Source organism: Mesoplodon densirostris, chromosome 4 (assembly GCF_025265405.1).
Source record: "Mesoplodon densirostris isolate mMesDen1 chromosome 4, mMesDen1 primary haplotype, whole genome shotgun sequence".
Taxonomy (NCBI): Eukaryota; Metazoa; Chordata; class Mammalia; order Artiodactyla; family Ziphiidae; genus Mesoplodon; species Mesoplodon densirostris.
In genome coordinates this window covers 182,456,689-182,482,170 of record NC_082664.1, presented here as the reverse complement: position 1 = coordinate 182,482,170, position 25,482 = coordinate 182,456,689, and the positions used below count along the sequence as shown (strand labels likewise).

The 25,482-nt window shown below is 48.3% G+C and overlaps 1 protein-coding gene across 10 annotated transcripts in view; it reads left to right on the top strand.

The window, feature by feature from the left end:
* The first annotated feature begins 18,275 nt into the window (after nucleotides 1–18,275).
* Nucleotides 18,276–25,482, top strand: part of SVIL (supervillin) — a 243,371-nt gene continuing 236,164 nt past the window's right edge. For 9 of the 10 annotated variants that reach the window (XM_060097838.1, XM_060097837.1, XM_060097833.1 and 6 more), the window contains exon 1: nucleotides 18,276–18,586. The gene's annotated coding sequence lies outside the window, so the exon portion shown is untranslated. Of the gene's footprint in view, nucleotides 18,587–19,427; nucleotides 19,539–25,482 lie in introns of those variants that run through there. The other variant, XM_060097831.1, reaches the window with a different exon arrangement.

Below are 25,482 nucleotides of genomic sequence, written 5' to 3'. Positions count from 1 at the left end.
GGCAAATGAAGGCAGAAGGCTTGTGTCGCCTGCCTCTGTGAACTCTGAGAAGACTTGGGCCTCAGGTGGAAAGTTGGGTAGGCAGGCGCGAGCTTCTGCACATGCCGGGAGTCCTGGGAAAGGTGGCTACAGGTGGAAGCAGGCAGCAGAGCTGACAAGAGCAGGCAGGGTCCTCCAGCAAGGGCTGAAACAGAACTCCCAGCCCCTCCCATGACCCAGCATGTGCAAGGGTCTCAAGGTGGCCAGGAACATCAGCCGGCTCCCACGCCAAGCCCGTGGGGCAGCTCTGAGAAGGACCAGCATCTCCCAGAAAGTGAGTGCGTCTTGCAGACTGGGGTCTCCCAGGAATTCTGACTCTCTGTCTGTATGTAGCCTTCTCTCAACTTGATATTTGTATAGCATAGTCTTTTCTACTCACTAAATGCTTTTTCTTTCAAATCAACTTGATTGAGATATGATTTTAATTCAATAAAATGCACCAACTTCAAAGTGTACATTGTGATGGGTTCTGACAAGTTTGTACACTCAGGTAACCACCAGAACAGTCAAGATAGAGATCACGGGCTGCACCCCAGAAAATTCCTTTGCAGTGCTTCTCTCTCAATCTTTCCACCCCAGCTCCAGGCAACCACTGATCTGCTTTCTGTCACTATAGATTAGATCTGTCTTTTCTGGAATTTCATATAAATGAAATCATACAGGGCACACTCTTTGCTGTGTCAGGCTATTTTTTCTCAGCATAACATTTCTGAGAACAATCCGTGTCACTGGGTACAGTGTGTTCTTGTTTTTATGGCTGACTAGCATTTTCTTGTGTCACTAGACCTCCATCTGTTGATCTATTCACCTGTGGATGAAATTAGGGTTGTTTCCACTTTGGGGCTGTTATGAATTAAGCTTCTCTGAACATGTGTCTACACATCTTTCTGTGGACATATGTTTTCATTTCTCTTGGATAAATATTAGGAATAGAATTTCTGGGTGGATCCTTTAAAGTGTATCTCTAGAAGAAACTGCCAATGTGCTTTCCACAGTGGTTGCAGAGTTTTGCTTTCCCACCAGCAGTGTATGAGTTCCATTGCTTTACATCCTTGCCAACACTGGCTGTGGACTTGGTGTCTCTTTAATTTTGGACATTCTAATGGGTGTGCAGTGGTTTCTTTTGTGCTTTTCACTTGCATTTCTCTATAACTAATGACATTAAGCGTCTTCTCATGTGCCAACTGGCCATTCTTGTATTAAGTGTCTCTTCAAATTTTTTGATCATTTTTATTGAGTTGTTTCTTATTATTAAGTTCTAAGAGTTCTTAAATATTCTGAAGCAAGGACTTCGTCGTTTGTATTGCCAATACATATATATGACTATATGACCAGTGCCCTGAAAAGACTATCATTTCCCCATTAAATTGCCTTGGCATCTTTGTCAAAAATCAATTGTCTGTGTATGTGTGGGCCTATTTCTGAATTCTATTCTGTTTCTTCCATCTGTATATCTGTTCATACACCAATACCACATTATCTTGATTTCTATAGCTTTATGTTAAGTCTTGAAATTAAGTAGTACCATCAGCCCTCTGTATCCATGGGTTCCACATCCTCTGATTCAACAAACCGCAGATTGAAAATATTCTTTAAAAAAATCCAAAACTCCAGAATGTTCCCAAAAGCAAAACTTGAATTTGCTATGCACAGGCAACTATTTACATAGCAGTTACATTGTGTTAGGTATTATAAGTAATATAGAGAAGTGTTATAAAGTGTATGGGAGGATGTGAATGGATTATATGCAAATATTATACCATTTTATAAAAGGGACTTGAGCATCCATGGGTTTTGGTATCCATGGGGTGTCCTGGAACCAGTCCTCCAAGGATACCAAGGGACAACTGTGTAAGTCCTCCAACTTTGCTCTTTTATTTCAAAACTGTTTTAGCTATTACAGATCTTTTGCGCTTCTATATAAATTTTAGAATCAGCTTGTCAATTTATATATTTTTAAAACCTGCTGGAATTTTTATTGCGAGTGCCTTTATTCTATAGGTCAATTTGGAAAGAACTGATATGAAAACAGTATCTTCCAATGCAGGGACATAGTATTTCACTCCATTTATTCAGGTCTCCTTCATTTCTCTCTGAAACATTGTATAGTTTTCACTGTCAGGTGTTGTGTCTGTTTTGCTAAATCTGTCCCTAAGCATTCTGAGGTTTTTATGTTCCTGTAAATGGTACTGTTTATTGTCATTTCAATTGCTAACTTCTCCTTTTGCTAGTTTAATAAATTGTTTTAACATGACTTTCTGCTAAAATGAGTCCTTGTTTTTTTGTTTTTTTTAGTCATCAGCGAAAGCACTGGGCAAAGGGTATGTGCTCTCCGGCAGTACTCGGGAAACTACCAGAAGAAATTCAAGAAAAGCGTGTATGGTTGGAAATGCTACCCAAGAAACGGCTTCCCCTAAGAACAAGGGCTCAGACAGAAGCTAGCCAAGATCACAGGTGACCCTGCAGGGTAATTGAACCAACCTAGAGATACGAATTTCGTTAGTCTGACCCTGGGAAGAGGAATTACAGGTTTTTGAAAGTGGTTCACAAGCTTGGAGGAAGAGGGGAGAAAGAAGTCCTTCCTTCCTCTGAGCAACTCAGAATCCCCTGGGCAGTTTCTCAGAATCACCAGAGATTCTGATATGTGATCGTCAGACAGGTGTCCTCCCTCCGAACCCCTCTGCTAACCACTGTGACCTCAGGCCAAGTCATTGATGGGAGGACAGTGTATGTCTCTGTGTGGGGAGGTGGAAAATAGTCCTGAATGACACGGGGTCATTTGGAATATGGGTACTTCCTGTGAGGCCCTGAAGAAAAGCCCTTTGGAACCTGCAATTCCTGCTACAATGCTGTTGTTCCGCAGTTTAAGACTGGTTCCACCGGGAATGCTTCAATCCTCATTAAAATGGAAATGCCCCTAAGTCAGTCATTACCCAACCGTTAACACATGAGCCAACAAGTAATTTTTGAAAGAACCGTTACCTTGGAAATGGTCTGTAGTGCCCTGTAGGTAGGGTTTGGGGACTTTTGACAGGAGGGGCATTGCAGAAGAGGGGAAGGAGGAAAATTCTGGAGTGTGCATGCGCTACGGATGGAGTTCAGAATATGCCCAGTTAGGGAAAAGAGCAAAGAAAGACCAGCTGGGCAACTGCAAACGCACCGCCTTCTTTCCACTTGTCGAGCCCAGGTAGCTGACCAACAGCCACTTTCTGTTAGCTGGACCTGTGGGGCTGGACCCCTACTAGTTAAAGAAACAGGAATATTCATGCAGATTGCCCAAAGATTCCTCTACATCAGTGTAACAAACTCCTGTCCATCCTTCTAAGCTCGTCTCTGTAGCACCTTCTCTAATAAAGCCGTACTCACTCACCGACATTAACAGCTACTTCTCTTTCTGCTCACACAGATCTTTATTTATACCCCAATTGTTTTACACTCTAGAATAAATCATAACTACTTTGTTTAAATGTCTCTCCCCCACGATTCTGGGACAAGTGGCTTCAACGACCAGTTGTTATCTCCACCTCAGACTTTACCCCTGAGTTTCATTCCCCTAACCTCCAAATGCCTGTTCTGGCATCACCATCCGGGTCCATAAGAGGGACCTCAAACTCAGAGTATCCAAGGCTCAACTCACACATCGCTTCTTTTCGCAGTGTGCTCTCTCTCTTGGTGAATAGCTTCTCTGTTTCTCTTCAGGCAAGCCAGACATGGATACTCATCCTGGACTCCCACCACCTGGTCCTTGTCCACGCCCACATCACTCTATGTTTTTACTTCCTCAGTATCTCGAGAGTCTCCTCGTGTTCATCCGTTCTCGCTGTCATCACCCTAGACCAAGCCTGCGGCATCCTCTCCCCTGCTGTCTTGCAAGGACCTGTTTCTGACCTCCCCACATGTATTCCAGCCTGCCTTGAACTGAACCCATTTTCCTCGCCGCAGCCAGTGTGATCGCTGGAAAACGCAAATCTCATCCCTCTCTCCACCACTTACAGTCCCTCAGTGTCTTCCTTTCCTCCTGGGGTGAAGACTCAAATCTCTGACGTTGCCTACAAAGCCCTGTGCCCGCTCAAGCTGCCACATCACCAGGCTCCTGTCACTTTCTGTGTTTCAGCTGACTCATGTTTCTTCCTTTAACTCACTATGTCTTTAACTTTTCATTTCTAAATAATTTCAGACATACGAAACGTTGCAAAAATAGTACAAAGATTTTTCATATGTCCTTCACTCAGCTTCTCTAAATGTGAACATCTTACATGACCAGAGTATAGTTATCAAAATCCAGAAATTAACATTAATATTATTGACTGAGGGTTTCCCTGGTGGCGCAGTGGTTGAGAGTCCGCCTGTCGATGCAGGGGACACGGGTTCGTGCCCCGGTCCGGGAAGATCCCACATGCCGTGGAGTGGCTGGGCCCGTGAGCCATGGCCACTGAGCCTGTGCGTCCAGAGCCTGTGCTCCGCAACAGGAGAGGCCACAGTACTGAGAGGCCTGCGTACCGCAAAAAATATATATATATATTATTGACTGAAAACACGCCCAACCTATTTAGAATTAGGTTTTATTCGGCGGACTTACTGAGGAGTTGAGTCTGAGATAGAGCCTCTCAGCAAGCTCTGAGGGACTGTTCCAAAGAGGCAAGGGAGAAGCCAGGATATAGAGGAGGTTTTGCTGCAGAAACCTGGTATCAAACATCAAAACATTACTGCTGGGGCTTCCCTGGTGACGCAGTGGTTGAGAGTCCGCCTGCCGATGCAGGGGACACGGGTTCGTGCCCCGGTCCAGGAGGATCCTACATGCTGCGGAGCGGCTGGGCCCGTAAGCCATGGCCGCTGAGCCTGCGCGTCCGGAGCCTGTGCTCCGCAACGGGAGAGGCCACAACAGTGAGAAGCCTGCGTGCCGCAAAAAAAAAAAAAAAAAAAAAAAAAAAAAAAAAATTACTGCTAATTAAAGAAAAACCAGACATCTTAAATTAACTGATTTAGCGCTTTTCTAGGTATGGGAAAATGCAAGTCTGAGCTTATTGAAATCATTCCTTTGATGTGCACCTTAACTCTCCAGGGCCAGTGTCCTCTTTTTCTCCATCCTGAGTTCCCCTCGGGGTGCACCGTTGAGGCTGGCTGCAGTGGCTGCTGGCTTGATGGCGGCAGCATCTTTTGTTTACTGAAACGGCAGGCGACATTCGTTGTCCAAAACATGCAATATTATCAATTAATCTACACACCTTACCTGAATCCGAACAGTTGGTTCAGGATCCAGTGATCACTCAGTGCGTGTGCGTGCCATGTCTTCTTGGTCTCCAGTCTGGAGCTGTTTCCCATTCTTCCTTTGTGGTTTATGACCTTGACAATCTTGAAGAACACAGCCCAGTTATCTAGTAGCATGATTCTCAGTTTGGGTTTGTCTGATGTTCTCTCATGGTTAAATTCAAGTTACAAATAATTTGGCAAGAATATCACAGAAGTGATGTTGTGTCCTTCTCAGTGTATCGTATTAGGAGGTACATGATATCCACATCTCATTACTGGTGTTGTTAACTTTGAGCCCTTGGTCAACATGGTGTCTGCATCGTAAAGTTACCCTTTATTGGAGGGATGGGGAGAAGAGAGATTTTGACTCTATGTAAGTATAATGTTTCTCATTATAGTTTTACCTGCCAGTTTTATCACCAGTTGATGATTCTTGCATGCAGTAATTATTACTGTGGTGTTTTTCAAATGGTGATTTTCTATGTCCATTATCTTTTTAAGTTTATTAATTGGAATTCTACTGTAAGAATAGCTTATCTTCTTGCTCATTTATTTATTTGATTGTTGATTATCACTGTGGCCTGGTGGATATTTATTTTATTCTATAATATAATCTATTGCTATCATTATATATTTTGTTGCTCAAATGGTCCCAGATTTTGGACTTGACCCTTTTCATTGCCCTAAAAGTAAAAAGGATGCATCTGCCACTAGGCCTTTGGACATGCTGTTCTCTCAGCCTGGAATAATCTTCTAACCTCCCCCTGTCACCCCTGTTCCATCCCCAACTTCTTTGCACAGTAAATCCCTTTAAAGCCTTGAGATTTCAGCTCCAATGTCTCATCTTCAGGGAAGCCTTTCTTGAGCCTCCCAGAAGTGGGTAGGGCTCCTATTATAAGCTTTCACAACACTATTTACTTTTTCTTCAAGGCACTTAACATCAAAGTCAAACCTTCTTGAGTGAACATTTCTAAGGGCAGGGACTATATCTGTTTTAGCCTAACACATTAATAAACATTCTGGAAATTATTCAGATTGAATTAATAAGTGAAGGAACTTAATACTGGAAAATAAATGGGTTGAGGTCTTGCTGAAATGCCATACTGATGATTCATTTTTATTCTATGAGGTTTTCCCCAACACATCTCATAGACTCAGATAATCTATGATTGAGAGGCAGCTTGACACAATGGAGATTCAGTTATAAAAATTACTCCTTGAAGTCTGACTCAGTGACTTGGATAGGTCTAGAGATTATCTTCGGATGGTCTCAATTCCATGCAGGTTGTCTTATTTTGTCCTTTGTTTTTTGCAAAGGTAAAAATATACTTGCATCCCTATCTCCTGTATGACCTGTCATAACTCTGTGGTGTCTTATAAGGAATTACTTAAACTTTTTTTTTTTTTTTTTGTGGTACGTGGGCCTCTCACTGTTGTGGCCTCTCCCACTGCGGAGCACAGGCTCCGGACGCGCAGGCTCAGCGGCCATGGCTCACGGGCCCAGCCGCTCCGTGGCATGTGGGATCTTCCCGGACCGGGGCACGAACCTGCGTCCCCTGCATCGGCAGGCAGACTCTCAACCACTGCGCCATCAGGGAAGCCCTACTTAAACTTTTGACACTGAATACTGCGGGGGGAAGTGTGTAGTTGCGCGCAAAGAACTCTGCAAAATCCATTGTTCTCTGAGCCCTGGTTGTCTGTAGTAAGTTTTCTTCATTCAGCACATAGCAGGTGACATATTTATAAGTCAGATGTTAAAGCTTATACCAAACCCTTAGAATCAATTCCACGCTCTGTTCAAATCAGATTCTCACTGAGCAGATTTCACTTCCAATTTGGAAACTTGGAGGGCCAAGGTTTTCCGATATTTGAAGACAGAACGCAGGGGCTGCAAGAGCAGACCTTCCATCAGGCAGTTTGAGAATGATGTCCCCGGGTAGCATTCTGGTTTAGTTTCACAAGCCGGTTGCTTAGATTCTCAGGTGGATGTGAAGATTCTAGAGAAAATTCTCTTTTTAATCATCTACCAGTTTTAAGAGAGGAAAATAATGGATATTAATAGGAAGAAGATCAATTTCTCTGGGCAAATTCCTGAGACAAAAAAGGTTTCTCTCTAACTTCTCTCTATATGCTTCATTTGGAATGTTACCTGTCCATCAACAACCACGTGTGTCCGGAATTATGAAGGGTCTGAGATTCACCCTACTGGCAGGCTAAAAAGTTAGCCTGCCCCAGTTCCATAAGTGCTGCCAGGAGACGTGAGATTCCTGGGTCAGAGACAAAGGACAGTCTGTTACCCACGGCAATAGCAGTAACTAGTGTATCAGAATTTTTGCACCAAAGTATCAATTCCCACACGATGATGACAGCTACACACCCAGTGGGCTGCATTGCAGGAGAGGAGCCTTGTGCTTAAGGAGCCTGGCTCATATTATAATGGGCATTAAGCATGCCTGCTTTGCTAGGAAGCAAGACATTGTCTTTATCATACTGGAAAGTAAGTATTCTTGCCTTTGCTTCAGAGGAAGATACCATCTCTACCTTCCAAGGGGGTAGGCAAACCCTATCTTTGCTCTGGGGGAAGCATTATCGCTAGCCTCCAAACTATTTGCTGTACAAACATCCTTGACAAGGTAGTTGGAACAAAAGGCAGATCAGTGCATTGATCACAAGGTGTGCAGAAACACAAGAGAACCATGGAGAATTTTATTCCAATGGCATATTTCCCCCTTCTCCTCTTATTGGAGTCCCAGCGTTCCTGTATACCTGAATGTTCCTGATCTTTTTCTGATGACTCCTATTCACATGCACCAATACTCACTTGTTCTCTGCTCCAAAATCCTTAGGACATTTATCTGCTGTGTGGTGGAGCAATCCGAACTTAGATACATCCTCAGGCAAGTTCCAATTAGTATAAATGCCTAGGAGTGAGGTCGTCTTGGGGGTGTGGGTAGGAGCCTCCACCACTCCTGACTTCTCCTATCCATTGAAACTAGTGATAATGTGTTATCACATGCCTGGAACACAGGAAACACTCAATAGATGTAAGCTACTGTATCAGCTGAAATACACTAGGCTTTTGCTGCACTAACAAGTTATCTCAAAACATCAAGGTGTGTTTTTTTTTCTTTATCATGCCACTTGTTCATTGCATGTGGCCTGGAGGCCCTGGTCTGCACTGTCCTCACTCCAGGACAAGGCTGATGGGACGGCCGTTATCTGGACCATTGCTGGTCCCTGTGGCAGAGGAAAAGAACTGCCTGGAGAAACTAGGGCAGGCAATTAAATGTTCTGGCCCAGAAGACACACGCATCACTTCAGTTCACAGCTCACTGGCCAGATCTGGTGACATAGCCTCACAGGGGGGTCAAGAAGTTCAGTGCTACCGTGTTCCCTGAAGGAGGAGGGACACAATATTGGGGGAAAGCATAATGATTACCAGAGCTTTTATTTATGATTATTAAAAAAGTTAATAAATACGTATCCTGTGGCAGAGGACACCATAACCACCTAGTCAGCATCCTTTCCATCCCTTATTTTTTGGTGACAGAACCCTGGTTTTGTTCAGGCCTCTCCCCTTCCCCCCATAGTCACAGGGCCTCAAGGGGAACAGGATGGATGCCCTCAACTCCAGGGGTGGCCCGATTGCTCAAGGGGGGCTCCGCCTCTCTTGCTGGTGACTGATTTAGGAATGAGCACATGTAATTGGAGCCAATGGCCTGCAAACAGAGACTTTAAGTTTCTGGAGGCTTAGGGGAAATTCATTTCTCAGCCTTCTTAAAGAGCTTCCAGGAGTGACTTTTCCTTTCTCTTTGTGGACATTGTCAAGCATAGGCATGAGGTCTGCAAACAGCTGCAGCATCTTCTTGCCCCCAGCCTGAGGATGAGGCTTGCAAAAAGAGCCTGCAGGGAAACAGACTTTAAAGTCACCAGACCGAGCAAATCCTAAAACCCTCTGCATGACTCCTAATGGAGCCTCGCTCTTTAAGCTAACAGGAGGAGGATTGTCTATTACCTTTAGCTGAAAGCAGCGTGACCAGTACTATTCACCTGTTAACTGAGGGAAAGAGGGGCAGTGAGGAGTGGGGGAGGGGCAGAGCCAGGATAACTAGCATCTCAGCGGGGGATGGGGTAAGAACCCAGTAGCGGTAGCAATCACAAGGTGGGCACGATGCCTAAGGTCCACCAACCCAGCCTGGCCACCATGCCCCAAACACCCAGCCGCGGGCCCTGGCAACATGGGCAGGTTCCTGGCTGGCTCTGTAGCTGCTGTCTTAATCTCTTAGGAAAGATCTATTACACTGTCTGGAAGAAAGCGCTATTCTTAAGACCAGTGATTAACCCCAGATTTTGATCTTCAGCACAGATTTCCTGCTGGTTCTCTCTGAGCCCTCTTGAGGGATGTGCCTCTGGGGTTTAGCTGCAATTTCCAGGGTCGGGTCATAAGACAGTACTGTAACTTGACTGCAAGCCTTCTGGTTGTGCCAGCCCAGCTCTTGTACACAGACCGTGTCCGAGCATGGTAGGCGAGACCCTGTGATTTCTATCAGGTCGGGTGATACCTCTGGATGGTTCCAATGCCCTTTCTGTCCTGGCTGAGCAAGCCTATTGGCTTTAATTTTCTGGAGTTGGGTTTCTTTAAGCCTCTTCTTACATCATCTTCTCCAAGGCAGATCAGGTTAGAGTCAGAGGCACATCTTAGATTTACACCCGTACCAGGAAAAGGCTCTGTAGGCCTCTGACTGCGTGGCTCGTCTTTTATTTCCTGTGTTGCTCCAGTTCAAGGCGAAGGGGAGAATTACTTACTTTTTATCCTGTCACATGAGATAGAACCCTGGTTTAGAGTTCGGCAAGATTTGATAAGGAGGATAAAAGGGCTGTTTTTATTTTATTTTATTTATTTATTTTATTTTATTTTTTTTATTTTTTTTGCGGTACGCGGGCCTCTCACCGTTGTGGCCTCTCCCGTTGCGGAGCACAGGCTCCGGACGCGCAGGCTCGGCGGCCATGGCTCACGGGCCCAGCCGCTCCGCGGCATGTGGAATCTTCCCGGCCCGGGGCACGAACCCGTGTCCCCTGCATCGGCAGGCGGACTCTCAGCCACTGCGCCACCAGGGAAGCCCAAAAGGGCTGTTTTTAATAAACAGGGTGGAATGAGAAAAAAACAAACAAACAAACAAAAATCTCCCCCCTGCGGTAGCTAGGTGATAGAAGAAAAGCACGAAGCTTCCGGCTCCCTCACGGAATATCATCTCTGCGACGATCGATAGGAGGCTGTTTGCTGTCTCGCCAGGAGCAGAACTGGAGGCAAAGGGCTTAGATTAAGGCGTAGGGCTCTGGGTGAGAGAGAGATTGTAAGGGGTTCAAGGAACTTTGCAAAAAGCACAGATGGTGCTGTGTGCTAGTAGGCCCACCCCCATTGGTGCGTGGGGAGTGGCCCAGCCCGGGCTCGCTGCGAAGGGGCCAGAGTAGCTCTCACCTGGCTGGTGGAGGCAGGACCTAGCGCTAGACCCATGAGGCAGAAGGTAGGGATGGTATTTTCAAGGTCACTTAGGTGGTTTTGTGCTGGCAGAAAAATGAAACTAATAATTCGTGTGTAATACCCTTGAAATGCGAATAGACTGTCTCCCTGGGGTTTTCTTTCTTTCTTTCTTCACTGGCTAATTTCTATGCCTCTGTCATGACTTTAGCCCCTGCGGGTCCCCCTTGGTAGCTCTGTTCTGGTGTCTCTGCTTGGGTCCTAGCACAAAGGCACCGTACCTGAGCCCAGCCCCTGGTGTGTCTAGAAGTCGGAGGTTGTGGAGATCAGCTTTGAGGGGCTCCCCGAGGGGCTCAGCGGATGACAGGGGGCAGAGTATTATCTAAACAACTCTGGGGATCCTGGCTTTACTGAGAAAGGAAACCCAGGGCAAAGCGAATTTCCTTCCAGTCAGGACAGTGGGGGTCAGCCTTCAAGGGCTTTACAGTCTATTGGGAAAGACGCCATAGAAATATAACTTGGACATCTTCAGACCTCACTTGTCAGTGACTACAGATAATAACTGTTTCCTTTGTTATCTCAAATACAAAGATGCCGGCCTGTAGCTTTCTACCGAGGGTCCAGCACAGGGCCCGAGGAGCAGAAAAATGTGTTGCAACAAACAAGTGAAATGCTTGTGATGGTGCGTGGAGGGGCCATCCTAGTGTCCAGACTGCCGGCAACATTGACAGAGTCCAAAGTGGTTCTTGTGCAAATAAGCAATTAACTGAGAGAACGACGGGTGAAGTTTTCATGTACGATAACTAAGAGCAACAGTCACTGGTTACTAACCACTTACCACGTTCGAGGGATTATCCTAAATTTTATTTTTCTCACTGGAATTTCCGGGTCACATAGTATGTGCATTTTTTTAGGTTGAGATATAGTCGATTTACAGTATTGTATTAGTTTCAGGTGTACAGCAAAGTGATTCAGTTATATATATGTATTTTCAGATTACTTTCCATTATAGGTTATTCAAAGCTATTGAATATAGTTCCCTATGCTATATAGTGAACCCTTGTTGCTTATCTACTTCATGTACAGTAGTTCGTATCTTTAATCCCAACCTCCTAATTTATCCCCCCTCCATTCCCTTTGGTAACCGTAAGTTTGCTTTCTATGTTTGTGAGTCTGTTTATGTTTTGTTTATAGATTCATTTGTATTATCTTTTAGATTCTACATATAAGTGATTTCATATCTCTGTCTGACTTACTTCACTTAGTATGATAATCTCTAGGTCCATCCATGTTGCTGCCAATGGCATTATTTCATCCCTTTTTATGGCTGAGTAGTATTCCATTGTGTGTGTGTATACATATATATACACATCTTCTTTATCCATTCATCTGTTAATGGACACTTATGTTGCTTCCATGTCTTGGCTACTGTAAATAGTGCAGCTATGAACATTGGGTGCATGTATCTTTTCAAATTACAGTTTGTCTTTTCTGGATATATACCCAGCAATGGGATTGCAGGATCATATGGTGGCTCTATGTTTAGTTTTTTAAGGAACCTCCATACTGTTCTCCAAGTGGCTGCATCAATTTACATTCCCACCAATAGTGTAGGAGGGTTCTCTTTTTCTCCACACCCTCTCTAGCATTTGTTATTTGTAGACATATTGATGATAACCATTCTGACCAGTGTGATGTGATAACTCGTGGGGGGGTTTTAAGCTTTTTAAAAAATTATTTTATTTTATTTTATTTATTTTTGGCTGTGTTGGGTCTTCATTGCTGTGTGCAGGCTTTCTCTAGTTGCAGCGAGTGGGGGCTACTCTTCGTTGTGGTGCACAGGTTTCTCATTGCAGTGGCTTCTCTTGTTGTGAAGCACGGGCTCTAGGCAGGCAGGCTTCAGTAGTTGTGGCTCACAGGCTCAGTAGTTGTGGCTCACGGGCTGTGGTGCACAGGCTTAGGTGCTCTGTGGCACGTGGGCTCTTCCCAGACCAGGGCTCAAACCTGTGTCCCCTGCATTGGCAGGCAGATTCTTAACCACTTCACCACCAGGGAAGCCCTAACTTGTGGTTTTGACTTGCATTTTTCTAATAATTAGCAATGCTGAGCATTTTTGAGTGTGCCTATTGGCCATCTGTATGTTTTCTTTGTGGAGATGTCTATTTAGGTCTTCTATCCGTTTTTTGATTGGGTTATTTGTTTTTTTGATATTGACTTGTATGAGCTGTTTATATATTTTGGATATTAGCCCCTTGTCAGTCACATGGTCTAAATTCTTTATAAAAGTCCTCAGGACAGGAGGACTATTACCGCCAGTTTATCGATAAGGAAACTGAGGAACAGAGAGGTTAAATAACTGGCCCAAAGTAACACAGCTTCGAACCCAAGCAGGCTAGCTCTGCAACCCTCAGAGGATGGAGAAGCAGGTAAATAAACTGGAAAATGGACCACAGCCAACAGGGGGCTGAAAGGAGGAAGTGACAGGTGAAGTAGTGAGTGGGCAGAAATCAGCTACACAAAGAATGAGCGTTTACTACCAATTTGAACAGCCAAAAAGAGTTGGCAGTTCCAACAGGGACAGCAGCGTCAGGGAAGTCACTACGTAGCCTCTTCCCGCAGGTCCTTTGAAGGAGATGAGAAACTCCTGCTAAGCTAGCTCTGTCCCGCCTATATTTTCCATTTTTATCAGTACCTTCATTTATATCCTCCTCTTGGTACCCAAACTACTGCTAATTTTCAAGATATTAAAGAAGGGTTTATTACTTGTGAAATTACACAAAATTGGGAGTGGAGTGTGAAATATGGTCAAAGAATCTTCTCTGTGTTTGGGGGGGAAAATTCAACGAACACCCATCTAGGTAGTTTAGATGGTTGAGACATGGCTAGTGTTATAAATAATATCAAAGAATATTTCAGTCCCCAGGAATTTTTTGAAACCACATTTTTTTGGCCAACCCATCCTGTTGTGTGTGTGTGTGTGTGTTCAAAAGCTGAAAGAAGAATCTGGAACCCATTTTAAAGTTTTATTAAAACTCATGCTTGTGACAGTCTGATTTCTTTCAGATTTTGTCCATCTTTCAAATTTAAAATATAATTCTATAATATTCATGGCCAAGTGTATTTCTACTTAGAAGCAAGAGAACAGAGAAAGTGTCTTCTAGAATATCTTTTTCATTATAATTTTGGCTATCTCTGGTCCACCCTATTTGTTTTCTCTTTTTAAAAATCGTGTCTAAATACTGTATGATTTCACTCATATGTGGAATATAAAAAACAAACAAAACAAAATAAGTGGACAAACCAAACAAAAACAAACATGTAAATACAGAGAACAGAGGGGAAGGGGTAAGAGGAAGAGTAAAATAGGTAAAGGGGATCAGCTGTACGGTGATGGATGGAAACTAAATTTTTGGTGGTGAGCATGCTGTAAGGTATATTGAACTTGAAATAGAATATTGGGTTCATGAACCTTATATAATGTTATAAAACCAGTGTTACCACAATAAAAAAAAAAGTCTAAAACATTTTTTTTAAGTTAACAACCCTCCCAAAATCTTATCTCTATCCCCCTGGTCCAAGTTTTTATTCTTCTCATCTGCCCAAATCAGAACGACTTAAGCAATGAAAAAACATAGTAGCAATAATATGTGTTCTTTATTTACATGGCAACCTTGTTTTGCAGATTCTAAACTTTAGGGAGTGAGGACCTTGCCTTCTGAATAGTTGTTGGCTGGGTCTCGGTTCCTCAGTTAAAGGCGTCTAACATGGATGGAAATACTTGGCAGATCTCTCAAGGTTATAGTCTTATAAGGGCCACCTGTTACTTCTCATTTCATAATCCTGTCTCACTTAGGCCCTTCTCTCCACAGGCTTTCCAGACGAGTCGACGATCAGAGATGAGAAAATACAGCTCCTCATCTGAATTCATTGCTTTGAGCACTTACATCTCCCCTCTAACCCAGGGAAAGTGGTATTTTTATTTCAGCAAAGGTTTGCTTCATAACATTTGATCTTGGAACATTCGTGATGGAAACCGGGTTAGGAAATCCCATGTCACTCCACCTCCTGCTCATGAAACCTGAGGGCAAGGTCTGGCCACAACCCAGGCCTCCTTCCTCTGCTCCGTGTCACTGATCTCATTTCTTATTACTCCTTGACAGATGCCAGCCAAGAGAACTTCCCGCACACACCTCCATGCATAGACCAGGCAATCAAAGCACTTATGGGGCACCTACTGTGTGCCAGAGGGAGCCCTGTGTTTTACTCTCCACTTGGCCAATTCCTTGATTAAAAGTCTGGCTCAGAATTTCTTTCCAGAAAATGTTCTCTGCTTAATGACCTCCCTTTCCAGAGTCTCTAAAAATATGTCATCTGGTGAGAACACAACTCCAGCCCTCTATAAGATAGCGTTGCCCCAGCTTTTAACCATGACCCACAGGAAGGGATAAATTGGATGACACAGCAACCTTGTACACACACACACACACACACACACACACACACACACACACACTCAACATTCAGAATTATAGTTAACAAAAGTTTTATGAAAACAATACTAACTCTTACTAGGCAGGATGCATTTGTTTAATTGTTTCATTAAAAAAAAATGCTCATCTCTACCCATAAAACTGATTTCGTGACCAGCAGCTTGAAAACCCCCGAGGCACCCTGGGTATTTAGGAAGCATAGAAATTAATTAGAGATTCTAAAGGATGAACCTATAATTCAAACAGGAAGTGACTTAAGGGAGAGTGTTCACAAGTATTGTCAGAAAAAGTGAAGCTTGCTCCAAATAAGGGACTTGCTAACAGATGCCACATTTGACTAAATCCTCTGAATTTCTAAGAATTAATTCATTCCTTAAAGCAAACTTTTTTTTTTTTTTTTGAGCATTCAGTGCAGCCTAAACTTCGGCTTACAAAACTGGATAAGGATCTTGTTGTCCAGGACCTCTTGGTTCAACAGAGGACGCGGAAGGGTGACCGAGGAATCATGGCCAATGTTCTAACTGCTACGACCAAGATGCACCTGGGGTGCTGTGGGGACCCCCCCCAATTCAGGAAGGAGTGGGTGGGCTTCCTAGACCTGGTGGCTCTCTGGAGGACGCTGGAAGAGGAGTGACACCGCCTCCTTAGACCAAGAGAGTCCTAGAGGTTTGTGCTCTGAGGGCAGGAGCCCTCTCGAGTCCGCAGGCATTGTGAGTGGTCTCTATCGCACCAGTGAAGGACACAGGTGGGAAATGGTCACAGATGAGCCTCCAGAGGGAGGGGAGCAAAGGCGCTTGAATTTTCTCCCAAAACATAAAGGAAATCCACTGAGAGGTTTTAAGAAGGGCACAGGATAATGAGGTTTCTGGCTTTGAAAGATCCCTAAAGGAGCAGCGTGGATGATGCTGGCCGAGAGGCAGGCTGGGGCAGCGGGTCTATTTAGGGGGCCGGTGTCGAAAACCAGAGGAGAAACTGTACAAAGGGCCTTGGCGGGGCAACGGTGGTGGGAGTGGGTAAGCGGGGAGGCCTCTGTGAGGCGTCAAGGGCACAGTAGCGGGTGTCTTGAAGCAGGTCCTGTCTCGGATGTGCGTCTGTGCCATCCACTCCGATGGAGGGTGCAGGTGGGGAGACAAAGTTTGGGGAAGGACTTTAATGACAGACACACCGACTTCGGAGTGCCCAAGCCGATCCAGTAGCCACTTGGGTTTGGAGGCTGGGGAGCGGTGTAGCCTGGTGGTAGATGAAGCCACAAAGCAAAGCTGGGACCAGCAGAGGATTGGGAATGAGGCTCTGGGAAGGCCCCACATTCAGGGTTATTACTGATTTGCTGAAGATCAGCTGGGTCTGATGAGCCTGGGATCCGTGCAAATCGCCCTTGTCTTTGCTTCCTCCTGCCTTTCCTAGCTTCGATGCTGCCAGAGTTCTCCCAGGGAGCTAGGAGGAGGGAGGCGTCTTTACTGTGTTTATTCAACACAGTCCCTCGTTCAGGAGGCTTCTGGAGATGGCATAGCTCCAACAAAGGCAGGACGAAGGTAAGGGTGACTCTGTACTTAGGCATTAACAGACTGTAATGGGCTGGTTCTGAAATATCTGCTGGGTCAGGGTTCCAGATTGCTGATACATTCTCCAATATCTATTTCACACACTGCAGTGTTGTCCTGATCGTATTTCCGAGGACCCTGAGCTAAGAGGGCCGTTTCGTTACTGGATTTTAAGTCCTTCCAGCTTTGAATCTCAGCCTTTCAGGGTGCGTCAGTCCACACACAGGCCAGCCTACGGGGAGGGTACGGGGATGAGTAGGGACGAGGGAAGGCTGACGCTCAAATTCTGTTCCAGGACCTTCGGGGCAGTGGCGCTCCCTGTTTGTTATGGGCTGAGCTTCGTCCCCCGGCCCTGCCCCCCCGACCCCCCAAATTCATCGGTTGAAGCGCTATCTCCTAGTCCCTCAGCATGTGCCTGTATTTGGAGAGAGGGTCTGTAAAGAGGTAACTTAGTTAAAATGAGGTCTTATGGGTGGGCTGTCATCCAGTATGACTGGTGTCTTTAAAAGAGAACATTAGACACAGACAGACACATAGAGAGGAGAGACCAGGCCAAGACAGAGAAGGCAGCCACCCGCGGGCCAAGGAGAGGCCTTGGAAGAAACCAACCCTCTTGACGGACGCCTCCATCTTGGACTTCCAGCCTCCAGATCCGTGAGAAAAGAAGCTTCTGTGGTCTAGGCCGCAGCGTCCGGTAGTTTGTGATGGCGGCCCTAGGCTGCCGACACGCTCACCTTTCTCTCCTCCCGTGGGGTCTGCTATGCCTAAGCTTGCTGCCTCCTCGGCAGGAAAGCAAGTCTTAACACTCAGAGGAAAAGAAGCAGGGATTGGAGAGAGATTAAATGGGAACACCTGCTAGTGAAACAGACAAGTAGCACGAGTGGATTTCGCAAGTTCAGATCTAGCTACTGCTTTGCAGATTACCAAGTACTTCAGGCACCTCAAGGGTTTAGTCTGCACGGCTGCCTGAGCCTCACCTGGCAGGTGTGAAGAATGAGAAAATGGGGAGGGTCTAGCACTCTGGGTCGTGACTCATCTCAGGCGGGCGGGCGATTCTGATCCGCGAAAGTGTGAAGTGGGAGAACCACGGAGAGAGGGGCTGGGCCCCCGTCAAGACGGCCAGGTCGGAGGGTGACGTGACTTCTTCACAGTTGGGAGCCGCGGGGCCAGGACGGTCTCCTTGACAACTGGCCCGGAGTGCCTGTGGCTACAACCTTCGCACACGTCGGAGGGTTTTATCCCTGCATCTGCTGGGCACTCAGGGCGCCCGCTCGGGGTCTCTAAGGTCAGCGGCGCCCCTCGGGGAACACGCGGGACTGGAGCGCGGGCAGCGCGGGCAGCGCGGCGAGCCCCGGGCCCCCGGAGCCGCCGAGGGCGCGCGTGCGCGTCCCCCGGGCCGGCGCGTGCGCGTGCGTGTCCCCGGGCCGGCGCGTGCGCGTGCCGAGGGGGTGGGTCGCGCCGGCCCCTCCAGCCTGGCTCGCGGTCCGAGCCACTCAGAACGCCCGGCGGCCGACACCCGGGGGCCCTACAACTACTACCCGGCGCCCGCCCGCCGCGCCGGGACTCGCGCGCCCGCATTCGGGGACGGAGGCACCCGCTCGGCCCTGAGCCGCCTCGCAACTTGTCTGCTCGGGCAGCTGCGGCGCCGGGACACCGGACAGACTCTCCCGGGTCCCTCGCCGACAGCCAGCTCGCGCGGGGGCCAGCGTGCGCCCCCCGCCACCGTCGTCGCCGCGGGGAGCTGTGCGCCGGCTGCCGGCCGGCAGGTGGGCGAGCCCGCGGGCTAGGTGAGTGCGGGGAGGCGGGGCGCGCGCGTGGACGCGCTCGGCGGGGGACGCGGCCCATCGCGCGTGGGTGTCCTCTCGGCTCCCCCTGGTCCCCTCCACACTTGCACCCAGGACCTGGCGCAGGGCAGAGGCGGGGGCGGGTAGGCTCACCTGCTGGAAGTGTGTTTACCCGGGCGAAAGAGCGAGTCATGGGCCAGCCACACCCCCCGGCTGGGGGGAACGCGCCGGCCGACCTTGGGCTCCACCCGGGCTGCGACTGTCCCTGAAGCTCGCCCCAAGCGTCTTCCAAGTCCTAGGACCCGGGGGTGTGTGACAGGCCTCTGCCCTCCCCTCCGTCCCTTTAATTCGGGCGGAAGAGGGCTACTGGGAACGAGGACCCAAACTTTGCTTTCACACAGTGAAACTGACTTTCCGGGGCTTTTAAACTGACTTTCCGTGCGCACGCGATTGATGGCGGGTTCCTGGGGACGCCTCCCGGGGGCAAGGCTGGACCGGCCGGCCCGCGAGTGGGGTGGTGAGTCCGGGCGCGCAGTGGCCCCGGGGTTCAGGGACAGCTCTGGTTCTCTTGGCCCGAGGTCGGGCCCAGCTCGGGCTTGGCGGCCCGGGACGGTCCCGGCGCAATGGCCCCTGCTCCCGAGGGGTGGCCGCGGGAGTCCCCGCGCTCGGCCGGGCTCCATGTTCCCGACCCACTCCGGTCCGGGGAGCTCCGGCCGGGAGGCCCGGCAGAGGGCGCCCGCTCCCGATCGTCGCGCGGCCCGGCGGAGGGGAGGGGACTCGAGCGAGGCTCCAGGTGAGGAGCGGTGAATCCTCCCGGGAGGGGGACCCGGTCCTCGCTCTGTGCAAGGAGTCAGGGAGTGGCCGTGGCGCTGTCGAGAGTCGGGGCTGCCCAGCTGCTGTCGGGCGGGGAGCGGAGATCGTGCCCCCGGAGGCCTGGGGAAAGCTCGGAAAGAAGGTGAGGAGCGTCCCTTCGCGCGGTGGCCGAGGGCGGGCATCGGCCGCGCCGGGCTCCGGCCGGCAGACACTAGGACGCGCCGCGGCGCGCCCTCCTCCGGGGGCCGGAGGAGGGGTCAGTTAGGCTCGGGCTCCGGGCGGTCCTGCCGGGGGCGGCGAGCGGGGAGGGGCGACCGATCCCCGGGCCGCCGCGATGGGGCGCTCCCGGGGGCCCGCGGGGTCCCGGCGCAGCAACAAAGGCGCGGCGCGGCCGCCGCTCCCACCCACTTCCGTCCCCGGCGCGCGCCGTCCGGAGGTACCGGCTGTCTCAGGATTTCCCTCCGCGGAGTTTCGGGAAGTTAGCGGGGCGGCCGGTTAGGCGGGCAGGAGGGGCGGGGGAGGGGCGGCCCGGGGAGCGACACGCGTGTGCGTAGAACCGCGACACTGCCGGCCTGCCCTCGCCACCGCCCGGGCCCCAGGGTCGCGCCGACGCAGGGCCCCCGCGGGCGAATGGTCCCCGCGCCGCGCGCCCAACCGGCCCGCCGGGCCACGCCCCTCTCCGCGGGCTCCCGGAAGGGAGGGGCTTAGTCCCGGGGTGACAGCGGCGGCCCTGGGCGCCCAGAGGGGAGCTCCAGAAGGCGGTGGTTGCATTCCTCTAGCGGCCCGGCGGTTCCAGTCCAGGCCGCAGTCCGGGTCAGGTGCGGGGTTCAGCGCTTCTGGCCTCGGCAGTACAGCTCTGGTGCAGCCTTGACAGTTTGTTGCCGTTGGAAGTTCCGCAGAAGGGGAGAGGACCGTGGCGAGAAAGGAGAGAGCTCCTGTCCTCCCCCCCGCCCCCTCCCCCGAGGTTATGCAACCCCCAGACTTAGGCACGAGTCTGTCATTGGAATGGCAGGGGCACCATCCCCCCTGCGCGACAGACGTTTCCCGGGAGCCGGACCCAGAGGAGGTGCTGCCCAAGAGAAACCTGGGGCGCTCTGGTCTGGTGTGAAACCTGATCCCGCGGTAATCCGTGGATAGAATTCACGTTTTCTTATCTTATCTGTCGCCACTCCCTACTGAAGTAGGGAAAGGCCTTCTGTATGAGAGAATCTTGTATCCACTTGGGAAAGATCTTCACCATTCGCTTTGAAACCTCCCAGCCTCCTCCAGAGCGGTGATTTCTATTTCACAGATGGGGAAACAGGCTTAAAGAGGTTTCTGGGCCCAAGAGTCTGTCCTGCCCCGAAGGGTAGTGTTTGCTCATCCCAGTTTTATGCCAAAGGACGTTCCTGAAAAGTTGTTATGGGTTTTGCTGATTGAAGAGTCAGGGTTTAGGCTGTGACCCCAGGTTCGGTTTGATCGCGTTCGTTATTAGGGTTAGCTTGACCTTCCACCTGTGGCTGACTTTTCTGTGGCTCAAGCCCTCAACTAAACCAACTCTTAGTTTATTTCTTTTTAGTTATTTATTTATTTTGGCCATGCTGCACAGCTTGTGGCATCTCAGTTCCCCAACCAGGGATTGAACCTGGGCCACGACAGTGAAAACCCAGAATCCTAGCCACTAGGCCACCAGGGAAGTCCCCCAACTCTTAGTTTAAAGCTTAAGGTACGGGCTTCCCTGGTGGCGCAAGTGGTTGAGAGTCCGCCTGCCGATGCAGGGGATACGGGTTCGTGCCCCGGTCTGGGAGGATCCCATATGCCGCGGAGCGGCTGGGCCCGTGAGCCATGGCCGCTGAGCCTGCGCGTCCGGAGCCTGCGCGTCCGGAGCCTGTGCTCCGCAACGGGAGAGGCCACAGCGGTGAGAGGCCCGCGTACCGCAAAAAAAAAAAAAAAAAAAAAAAAAAAAAAAAAAAAGCTTAAGGTATATGAAGACAAGTAAACGGCTTAGAATGATCTGACGGCTCCAAAGAGCATCAGAAGCAGCTGTCCTTTGCTCTGTGTGGTGTCTCATTAGGCAGGTGGGCCTGGGGTCAGGAGCTCTATGTAGCTAGGAGCTCTGTGGCCTTCCCTGCGGGAAGGAGCCGCAGTGCCTACCCTGTCTAAGCTCTGTGACTTTGCCACCACGCTGAATGTGTATTTAAAATGCCTTGGAAATGCAGCTAGCCTTCAGTAACTGTCTGATGGGTTATGACTCTAAAATTCCTTTTAGACATCTGAGATCATCTCCACATCTTTAGACATTATTGAGCTCAAGTTAATAATATGGGGCGGTGGTGTTGTCTTGAATGTACTGAAAGTGTATTGCCTTAAAGAAAGATGTTGTTTGAAACCCTGGAATGACAGTTCTGAGTCAGAATGTCCTAGGGCAGGGCCAGTTGTGGAGACAGTGAGGCACGATGATTAAGGGCAGGCTTCGAATGCCGCCTCCACCGTTTATAGGTCTGTAGCGATGGGCAAGTTGCTCAGCTTCTCTGAGCTTCACTTTCCTCTTTTAGGGCAGGAGTAGTCACAGCACCACCTGGTTTCAAGCTGCAAGACTTAAATTTGGTCATTCATATAAGGTACTTAGTAGCGCAGAGCCTAGGCGGTGTAGTAGCCGCCCAGCGAGTGTTAACTAATAATGATGATGTTTAAGAACAGACTCTTTCTTTCCTCCCTTCCCTCGTCTAGAGAGGCAAAATAGTTGATAGTTGAACTTCATCTTCTTGGTTCATACAGCAAGGTGATGCACTTAGCGATTCTTCCTTCTTGTCAGCAAGTGCTGTGTGTGCGTGTGTGTTGGGAGGCAGGGTGGTAGTGATGGAAAACTTTGTCTCGTTGCCCAAGGAATTTACAAGGGCCTCCGGAACCATCGGGCTTTCCTCCTAGTGTTACCACTGTGTAATTTTGCGGCCAGCCCTCCAGCCATTTCTCTTTCCTTAAAACTTGAAGCCAGTATCCTAATAGCCATGATGACAGGACTTAAAAAAGCAAGCTCAAAACCAAACAAGCTGGAGAAAAGGAAGCAGGTCTTCTCTTTGTTCGTTCACTAGCCATTGACAACAGTAAAGAGAATATCTGCGTCTGTGAAAATTGTGCTGGCCCAACCTTGACAAGTGGGACCATTACTTGGAAAACAGAAGATTGCCTGGAGTCTGTTTAAAGATGTGCCACGAAATGGACGGAGGAGGGAGGAGAGTTTGAGATAACATTTCAGAACTGTTTGCTCAAATATGGTGACCTATGTATGATCTGAAAATTGCCAAACTAACATTTGGAAGGTGACATAGAGAGGTCTGGTTATGTCCAGTTAAGCTGCACAACCAGCGAACAACCAGAATAGCTATTTCATATGTTAAAAGATCTTGGAGGCTTTTCAATTTAGCAACAAGTGGAGAAATAGTTGTTTTTAAATATACTGTGTCAAGTTGTTGATGAAAGACCCCTGAACGTTGCTATTTCCTAGTTCTTGATTTTGCATTTATCTTTTAAATAATCATCCAGGGCGAAAGCACTGGAAACCTTATAATGTTATTAAACGCCACCCGATCGTGAAAGTTATCACCAAGATGGGCATGGCATGGAGTCCAGGGAGGGATTGCCCTTGAAAGCTAAACATAGATTTTCCATTTGGGTTCGAAATGCAGCTTTCTCCCACATGGCAAAATGATCTGCGTGTGTAAGCAGGGGACGGCACATAAAGGGTTAGCAGCAGGGTTTCTCCCCTTTTGTGCATCTTGCTTCGTTTGTAGCTACTTGTTGAGTTTCCAGGGCGGAAGAAAGAAGCAGCTGTAGGGCATGCGCCAGACCTGCGCTGGGCTGTCGCTACCATTGTAGGGAAGATGAACAGGCAGCGTTATTTTGGATCACATAGCAGCGTGTTCAAAAGCATCTTGCATTCCCCAGCTGTTCCACAACTTCTCCGCATATGGGAGAGAACTTGCCAGCTGCTGGGGCAACTGTGCTTACGTTTTCTGCGTTTGAGCAGTCCCCAAGGAAGGTAAAAATCCGCAGATGCCTTTGTTAAACTGTAGCCATCGTAAAGAGTCTTGTTTGTTTCTGTTATGTCAATGTTATTCCAGATAGAGCCTCTCAGGGGAGAAGGTTTAAAAGGAAATGTCAGAATTAACATTTTTTTCCGAATACAGTTTTTTTTCAGGATGACCAATGTGTATATAGTCTTTCCCTACTTAAAACCTAGGCCGCTTTTCTATTTCATTGACTAACAAAGGAACGGGGCTCATATTAAAACTAAATGTGTTTTTTTTAATTGCCATATCCATCGAGGTTAATCATATACATTTTTCTGTTGCCTGAAATGTATAAAAGTTACAATGTGTGTCCAGACAGTGCTCTTTTGTTTTCAGAAGATTAGGGTATTTTGCATTTGTTAGAGCCAGGAGGTGCTTTGCCCACACCCCTTCTGTTATCCGTGAGAAAACTGGAGTTTCCAAGAAGTTGTTACTGTTCCTTATCTGAGATGATCTGGCTCCGTGGTTTACTTCAGCACATCTTAGGTTGAGTGTTTACACGGCAGCAGGCCTGAAGGTGAATACGGGCTTGGGCCCAGCCCTGGACGGACTCACAGCTCGGAAACAACGGACATAAACAAGGACAATATCTGGGCTGTAATAAAGGCAGCATCTTTGTTTTGTGAAAGTGCCTCTTCAGGCAGCGTAATCCCACTGGTATTGTCAACGTGTCTGCTCAGATAACGCCGAGGACGAGGGTCTGGGTACAGGGAGATAGGAGAAGCATTATAAGGTTGATCAAATGTTGAGTACGTGTACTAACAAGAGAAGGCCTTGCCCGTGCGTGTAGACACACCTGTCTCTACCTGTGCCCCCCTGGCCCCTGACTCCTGCCCAGCCCTCGAAAGCATCTTGCCTCCTAATTTCTGTGAATGGAGGTGAATGAATGGCCTCTAGCAGCTACAAGCCTAAATCCAGTCCCTTACAGGGACTGAGTCAGCTTCAATTCCTTTGTTCTAGAAGAGGTTATAAAGTAAACCCCGATCACTTGGACACGTGTAAAAGCCTCAGACACCGATGCTCGTCTCACTCTTAGGGGCTCTTGTGCTGGAAACGGCTGTGGCTTCAGCTCACCCAGCGACCCAGAGTTGCTGAGTTAGACCCACAATTCTAAGCCCTTTAATCCCCTTCTGGGCGCCATGGACACATTCGCATATCTTTTACTTCATCCCTTTTGCTTAGGAATCTTAGATTTTTGACAGTGTTTCGGCCTTCAGTTGGTTTAGCTGCCGTTTTCTTTTGAGACTCTCAGGAACTCTGTTTGGTTCTCAGGGCTGATGACCCGGGGGCGGGAGTGGGTGGGGTGTATTGTACAGAAGGGGAAACAGGCTCTGCCTGCCGGTGAGAACCCTGCCTGGGCTAGGACTAGAGTCACAAGGTCCTGCCTCAGAGCTCAGCGCCCTCACTGGCCAAGTCTTGGAAGGGTCAGCTTGCTCACAACTAGAGGATGAGTCCTCTCCTTCTGGAGACTTCGTTGTACTTGGCTGACTGCAGTGGTCCTCGCTGGGTGCTTGCCCTGGGATAACTCTCTTCCTTATTCCACCTCTCTGCACGTTATAATTGTTTATTCATCATGTTCTGTTTTCAAGTCTTGGCTCTCGAGCACAGCTGCCAGCTTTCTTTTCTTTTTCCCCCTTTATTTTTTTAATTGGACTGTAGTTGATTTACAATGTTGTGTTAGTTTCAGGAGTACAGCAAAGTGATTTAGTTTTATATATATCTATATATAGATACAGATATAGATAGATATAAATCTATTGTTTTTCAGCTTATTTTCCATTATAGGTTATTACAAGATGTTGCGTAGAGTTCCCTGTGCTCTACAGTAGGACCTTGCTGTTCCTCTGTTTTATCTATAGCCGTGTGTATCTGTTCACCCCACATTCCTAATTTATCCCTCCCCCCCCTTTCCCTTTGGTAACCATAAGTTTCTTTTCTATGTGAGTCTATTTCTGTTTTGTAAATAAGTACATTGATATCATGTTTTTCGATTCCACACTTAGGTGATATCATATGATATTTGTCTGTGTCTGACTT